General features: G+C 39.8%; 2 long non-coding RNA genes across 8 annotated transcripts; one reads left to right on the forward strand and one right to left on the reverse strand.

Annotated features, from left to right (window-relative positions):
* The first annotated feature begins 238 nt into the window (after positions 1-238).
* On the forward strand, positions 239-6,572 carry LOC144010731 (uncharacterized). 2 transcript variants are annotated; one of them, XR_013281316.1, is made up of 6 exons: positions 239-447; positions 2,756-2,825; positions 4,173-4,266; positions 5,706-5,940; positions 6,142-6,299; positions 6,370-6,572. It is a non-coding gene; the product is annotated as an uncharacterized LOC144010731 (long non-coding RNA). The 2 variants fall into 2 exon arrangements; XR_013281315.1 differs by having other exon boundaries at positions 6,142-6,572.
* On the reverse strand, positions 5,610-7,377 carry LOC144010730 (uncharacterized). 6 transcript variants are annotated; one of them, XR_013281314.1, is made up of 5 exons: positions 7,116-7,375; positions 6,607-6,661; positions 6,070-6,454; positions 5,808-5,933; positions 5,610-5,733 (listed from the first exon to the last, which is right to left on the reverse strand). It is a non-coding gene; the product is annotated as an uncharacterized LOC144010730 (long non-coding RNA). The 6 variants fall into 6 exon arrangements; XR_013281312.1 differs by having other exon boundaries at positions 5,808-5,962; XR_013281313.1 differs by having other exon boundaries at positions 5,610-5,742; positions 5,808-5,882; positions 7,116-7,372.
* Positions 7,378-7,644: the final 267 nt, after the last annotated feature.

A 7,644-nucleotide genomic window follows, 5' to 3' on the forward strand; every position in this document is an offset into this window, starting at 1 on the left:
TTGACTGTCCACGAGGAGGAAAAATACCCGGATTTAAAAAAAAAACAAACAAAAACGTTGGTGACCCCTGTTTTGTGCGAACAATTAATTTAAAATGTTTAAAGTTTAAACTTTAATTCTGGATGTACCGTTCGACAGACATTAATAACAACCCTCTGGTTCGTTATTCGCTTACAGCATTTAATATTATTTAGCGCTCGATTTAGCTGCGACCCGGAAGTTGAATACCGACCGGAAATACAATGAAGAATCGTTTGAATTGCCATTTTGCTTGCTTCGTGAACACCACTGACCTGGAGAATATGGTCGAATTTACGTTAGTAGGTCATTTTGGATTGTTATTTACATGTACAGAGGCGTCCACAAAAAAGGAATATTGTCTCCACGTCGGCTGCTGCCCGTCTATCTGGACGTGAACTGAAGAAAAGTGGCGACGCTTGTGAAAAGGTAACTAACTCATGCTAACCTTTTCCACATTTTAATTGCATGGTCCTCTAAATGTATATCTTTGTTTAAACGGAACCATCGTCTCATGTCTAGCGCGTCTTCAGTTGACTTCGATTAGATAAAAACATTTACGTTCGTTTACACCACTGATCTGTTTATGCTTCTGGATAGCCGATAGGTCAAGACTTTTGAGGCCGCCATCTTGCTCCTCCCAAGAAACGCTTCTCGGCATTTAAACTATCGAAATTGGAAAACATTTTAGACAGTACTGAGTAGAAACAGCATGATTTATGCTGTTTTAAATCTGTTAAACAAGTGGAGTTCAGACATTTTACAACTTGCCTTAAGCATGTATAAATTATATGCTTAATGATGTTTAGAGAAGATAACTTTTTTATCTTTTTAATAAAAGAATTATAGTTGTAATTCAAGAAAAGATGCCTCTGCCAAATAAAATATTGTGGTCCAAGGAACTGAGCGATAAAACAAAAGGGGGTCTTCAAAACAGCACATACCGTCCACTTGTTTACTTTTTAACTTGTTAAAAAAAATAGTGACCGCTCCGCCACAAACGCTCCTGTATATGGCTAATTTGTACGTATATCGTAGTTTATACAGTAGTCTGCTCGCGAAATGGGAGGAGCAAGATGGCCGCCTTGTCGCTTCAACTGTTTACACGGGCGTGTATGGGCTATCGGCTATTCAGTCATATATTCAGATCAGTGGTTTCCACAATCTAACGAGATACAATACTATTGTTCAATGTAAAATGTATTTATTACTCTACTTGTCAAAAACGAGATGTGAAATAATCATCATAAATACAAAAAAAAATAGCCAGCATGATTAAAGCAGAAGCTGGTGCATTTAGTTGATGCTGCATTCGAATTTCCCAGTTGAGTTCCGACCTGAAAGCGTTGGCGGCTCATAAATGTAAACAAGCAAAATGGTAGATTTATTTATTTTTTTACTCAAAACTCATTTTGACCTCCAGCAAACTTGCCTTCTCGCAATTTTGCTTCGGCGCCCCCACCCATTCTCGAATGCAGCATTGTCAAGCGCGATCTGTGACCCCTGCGCGATCTGTGACGCGCATGCGCAGAAGATCGGCCATCTTGGATCGTTAACTACGGCAACAACACTAAAACAAATACATTTATATGCGTTCGTAAAAACATGTTAAAATTAGAAACAAATGTCGATTACTGATGCATTTAAAAAAAATTAAGTAACTTTTAATCCTATAGATGAACATTGTTATACTTTACAGTAATTCTGTGGTGCGTGTGGGTGTTTGTTTGAAATGACCCCAGCCTCAAACCCTATGTTATGATATTGGCCAAACATTGTTCTAAAGACAATAAATTTAATTCGTACCCACTCTCACATAAATTATAATTACAGTATCCAGAGTATGTTTCGATAAGACGCTAAATTTGTTGTGGGTGTGAACCGGTGAGTACTTTTCGGACGCGTGTCGTTACCTAAAAAAACAAAACAAACAAACCCATGTTTCGGTTGTGTGATCAAAAACAATTTAATTCCAATAAAGTGCAATCCTTTTCCAAAAGACAACACGGCCCTTTAAGCATACCGACAACGGTAAAAAAAAATAAATAAAAATAAAATAAATCTGCCGCCAAGGCTCACGCACACCTGACGCTCGTTACCGTGAGCTTCATTTGATCCTGGGGGCAAAACAAAGAAACACTGTAAAATGGCTCCAACACAGTAGTGTAAAAATCTATCTATTCGTACAAGACATGCTTGGGTATAAAAATGTTTTGATTATAATTTAAAATATAAACAAAAAAAAAACGTTTACCTGTCCTGTACTTTTCGCAATGTTTCATTTTGCGTGTGTGAACGTGCTTTGACCTATGTTGTTGCCGTAGTGAGCGAGATTGCCGATCTTCTGCGCATGCGCGTCACAGATCGTGCAGGTGTCACTGATCGCGTCATGACGTGCATCAGTTGTAGAGGGCGGGGCAGAAGCGGCGTGGGTCGGTCTTGTGCGGGTGATGGGCGTAAAAGGGTGGAGTCAGCAGAGCGGAGCGAGCGGGTGGGGGAGTGGCTTAATTTGGAAGGCACTGAAGTGCTTGCCGACTGCATGTATCACTTGCATTTTATGAAAAATCATCGACATCCAGCCAGTCGTCAAAACTTCATTAATATGATGTTTATGAAGTAGTGACTTGAAAATTTGAGTGTTTTTCGATTGTATGAAGATAAAGTGTTTTATGCAAATTAGCACCTACGATATGCAAATGAGCACTACTCACTGCTTCCATTTCTGTTTTGGTGACAGGATCGAGGCCGTTTGGGACATGGATGGGTCTGCGCTACAACCGTGCACTTGGGAAACTGCTTTTTGACAGGTAAGTGTACTTTTTTTACACAGTTTGCCATGTTGTGTGCTTGAGGGGGCGTGTCTGATGCCACTTAGCCATTTTTCAGTGCACTTTGACTTCGGCTTGATGTACTTGGACACACACCAGAGCAACATTCAATGCTTCTGAACATGTGCTTTTTTAACAATTACATTTGTGTGGCTCAAATGAAAAAATATAAACAACTTACAAACTAAATAAAAATGTATTTTTTCAAATGTATTTAAAAAAAATCTATTAGTTTGATATTATGTTGCCTACTTATTAGTGCTGTTAAAAGTTAAAGTTTTAACTAATTCATTAATCACAAAACAATATTGCATTAATCATTGTATGACCACAGATTGATCACACTATTAATTTTGACCGCAGATGATCCTTTTTATCCAACAGCGGATGGTTACGTTTAAGTTAGCTGTTGGAGTTTGAGCAATAAACATAACTACATGCATTAAAGTAAAGCATTTAATAAATGTTTACATATGCCATAGGTCATTTTTCCCCATTTAAAATTATGCAAATAATTAATTGATTAGAAAAAGCAGGTGCAGTGAATATACATTTTTGAAGACATCCTCATAATAGTAAATATCGAAAAAATTGACACAACAGGAGTGCTTCAAATTTAGCGGGCAAAATATGTTGGGGGAAAAAAAACATTTTTAAGTCAGTGATTATTCATGATTAATCAAAATTCAAAGATGTGATTAATCTGATTAAATAAAAAATCGTTTGACAGCTCTACAGCTTATTAAAATAAATACTATTTGTACAAAAAAAAAAAAAACTGAAATAAAAGCACTTGTCTGGGAGCACTGAATGATGTACTTGTTGTCTGGTTCCACATGTGGCAGTGTTGTGCAGTAGATGAATTGTTTGTCCTATAGAGAGATGTATAGAGAGTTGGTTTTTCGTTGCACTCATGTACCTGATGACTTTCCAAAATGGCCAAATTCTTAAGTTGTTGTGTTGACTATTGCATACAGGTTATGATAGTATATAGAAAAGTCATGAGGTGTCAGTCGATAGCCCTCAAGTGTACCTAATCAAGTGTCCAACTCGTAGGTGCACTCAGTCTTATTTCTTGACTATGTAAGCATGAGTGGACAAATGTCATGAGTGGACTGTAGAACCTCTGCATGTTGTTCTATGTGGTCTGTGAGCTTCAACATTTGCCAATTCAAATGCACATAGAATTTTTTTTTAATTGCTAAAAATTATTTTACTGATAATTCCACATGCTAACTTGGATTTAGCTGCGGCCGCGAATTGTTGAGTAATTTGATGTGAATGAGAATAACTGACTCCTTTTGTTTTTGGCTGACTGGATTGAAGGATGTCTTGGACGGACACGCAGCCAACGGACTCGCGACTTCAGGACATGTGGATTGGGTCTGTGCTACATTGACGGCAAGCTGCTTTTGGACAGGTGTGTGCGCTATTTGAAGGCAAATGTGTGCTTGAGGTATGTGATGTCACTAAGCTATGTGGTATATGCCACGGAAGAGTGTTTTTTTTTTTTTTTGCACAACAGTTTGTTTCCGGTTCGGTTTGCGACGTGCGGGCTGCGTCAAAAATACTTGCGCTTCCGACTTTGTGCCCCTGGGTTGCGCGTTCGCAACCCGGACCGGAAATAAACTGATGTGCAAAATCACGTCCCGCCGCCTCTTCCGTGGCATATTCCCCATTTCGCAGTGCGATTGAATCTCTGCTCGATGTACGACGCAGCAGAACATCGTTCAATGCTTTATTAAATAATTGTGATTGAAAATGTTTGGTAAAATAACACTAAGGTGTTGTGAAATCAATCAATGGATGTTGTTTTTGCCCAATTTTGAAAATAATAGTATGATAAAAAAAAAAAAAATCTTCCGCACGTGTCCAGAAGCATTGAATGATGTTCTTGTCTTGTGTTTTTGAGTCGCTTGTGCTCATGTGACATCATACACACACACAATTGCTTCCATGTACAGCCTGTCAACCAGTGTTTGTTACTTGAGTCCAACATTATTGCTGTGTACAAAAAAACTGCTTTGTCTGAAATCAAATATATTTTTCAACTGGAATGAGTGTCTCCGTGTTTTATTTCCAACTGCACTGTGAGTTTTCAGTTTATGACTATTTTCCAGTGTCATGTGTTCAGGTTTTTGTATTCTCGGGGCCTGATGGGATTGCAAGCAGATTGTTCAGGTTTCCTTGAAGACTTTCTGGGTTCATTCTCAAGGCCAAATGGCGGCATTTTGAGCATGAATCGAGGAAGCCTGCTCGGACCGAGGCCGAAACATCTTCAAGAACAACCTGAACAATCCATTTGTAATTCATTCAAGGCCCCAAAAATGCTTTTTTGCTTTTATTAAACTTCAACATGCAAATTAATGGACATAGCTCCACCCACTTCAGGGAAAAAGTCAATTAATTTGCATAATTAGCCACTCCCTCTCAGAATAGACCTATCGGATGGCTGTATGCAAATAAATTTGCATAACCACGCCCACTTTTCAGCACCAGATGCGGTATTTTGCCTTATTTGCATAGCCACGCCCACATATGCAAATCACCGGCTTGGGATAATTTGCATAAACCACACCCACTTTTGGGACTAACCAATCAGGTCCTAGCACTTGTAACAGAAACCACCAATCAGATTGCTTCCTGCTCTGTAACTTACATAACCCCGCCCACTATACAACTTGGCCACACCCCCTTTATTTTACAAGTTAGATTTTATGAAACATTTTAAGTTTTTATATTACAAGAAGAGTTCAGAAAATATACAATTTTAAGTTTATTTTATTGAAGAGTACATGTTGAAATGACAAATAAACTTTACAAAAAAAATTGTCTTGATTGCTGTCTCATCATCACCAGGTGCAGTTGTGAGCCAGCTGGAGCATATCTTGCAGACCTAAGACAAAACGACAGCGAGTCAAGTTAACTTGTGCAACAAAACTGAATTGTGATGAAACTCACCTGCACAGAAGGGCCTTTGAGCCAAATCGCTCACACCGCTGCATCGTCAGGAAGTCCGCCATGTTGCCTCAGCACCTGCGGCAGAACATTGAAAGACATCGAGGAGAAACTTGCCGGGTCGACAACCTTCAAAGTAAACAGTCAACTTCTTCAAGCTGATGACATCAATGCGGCACCAAGAAAAGTTTTGGACAAATGTCACTGCCTGGTGTTTTTATTAATTTATTTGGATACAGCAAATATTTGACAAGATGAAACCCACCAGTGCAGTCAAAAAAACAAAACAAATCTGCAGCAATGAAGACTTGTACACATTTTTCTTTCTCCCCCACAGGTGCAGGATCGTGGTGGCCAAGCAGTTTCTCCATGATGACCAACTCAAGACGGTTCCCTTCACTGGAAGCCTCCCAGCGGTTCAGCTTCTTCAGGGTCCAGAGATGCTTTGGCGCCCCCTAGTGGACATAAAACCAACCTGTCAGCACAAAGATAAATGTACCTTTTTTGAGCGTCCAGAGACATCGAATGTTTGTCAAACGTTCACGTCAGCCATTTTGTTTTGCAGCATGGTCCAACCCAGTGATGGCCAGCCTCGTACACAGTTCCTGTTCCTCAGGCAGCTCTGGTTGAAGTCACGATGCAGTTTTGACCTGCACACGCACAAAAAGCAGGATGTCAGGAATGGTTAGTACACGTCACCTGACATGTCCCGAACCTCCTCCAGTCATCTTAACCATGTGCAGAAACAAATTAAACGTGATGATTTCACATTTTAACGTGTACGAGCGTTTGTTTGTCTCACCAGTGACGAAAACAGGGCTGAGCTGGACACCGTGCGTGTCAATGCCCTGGCTGGCCTGAAAGACACGGTGACGTTACAAAGTTAGCTTCGAAACACGCAGCCAGTGTAGAATAGGGGGACGAGAAAAAAAATGAACGCCACGGCCAAAAAGATAGGGGAAGTAAGCAACTGTATTTCAAAGGAATCCATTCGCTTCAAAATGTAACCCTGTGAAATTTGTTTCTTATTGAAGTTAGTGTACAAACGCTAGTAACTTAGCTTCTGCCAAACGGTGGAAAGGGGAGGGGGAAATCGTTTAATAACTAAAAGTTTTAACAAATATGTACTTTACTTACCGCGAGCATTTATTGCCAAACGTGTCAAATAAATGTCATTTTATGTTGACGTTAATTGATTGACCACGAACGAGCAAACATTTTAGCTAGCGTGCTAACAAGGTGTTTGCACGCTGAAAAGGTGAACATGTTAAAAGTTACAACTATGAGTGTAAGGAGAATCTTTAAACAAACCTCTTGTCAAAGCTTTTGGTCATCTTGTCGAGCTGACTGGAGAACAGCAAGTGGAGGATGTCGACGTGATGCTGTCACGCTGGGGAAGAAAAGAAAGATCGTCATTCAGTTAGTCGCAGCTTAAATAGGTTTTCGGTACCAACGTCATCACGTGTTTTTTTCCGTCAAAGCTTTATTTAAAAAAGCGAGCAAAAAAACAAAAACATGACCTGATAAAATCACTAAAGTGGTTCATGCGGGGCTCGAACCCTGCTCGTCTGTACCGGAGACTGTGTCGTTAACCATTAGGCCAAACGTGCTGGTGATTGCATTTCCTTTTGGTCGTAATTATGCCATAGAGTGACAAACGAGGTATGAAATACAACCACTGATTCTATGAATAGAAACGAAAATCCGAAAGTTCTCAAAGCCGAGATGGTCGAGTGGTATACGACATTGCTTTCGGTTTACTAGTTCTCGTGTTCGAGCCTCGTTTTCTGCAACCTTTGGATTTCGTCTATATGTTCAATTCGAGAGTGCAGAAGCGAGG

Source organism: Festucalex cinctus, chromosome 21, assembly GCF_051991245.1.
Source record: "Festucalex cinctus isolate MCC-2025b chromosome 21, RoL_Fcin_1.0, whole genome shotgun sequence".
Taxonomy (NCBI): domain Eukaryota; kingdom Metazoa; phylum Chordata; class Actinopteri; order Syngnathiformes; family Syngnathidae; genus Festucalex; species Festucalex cinctus.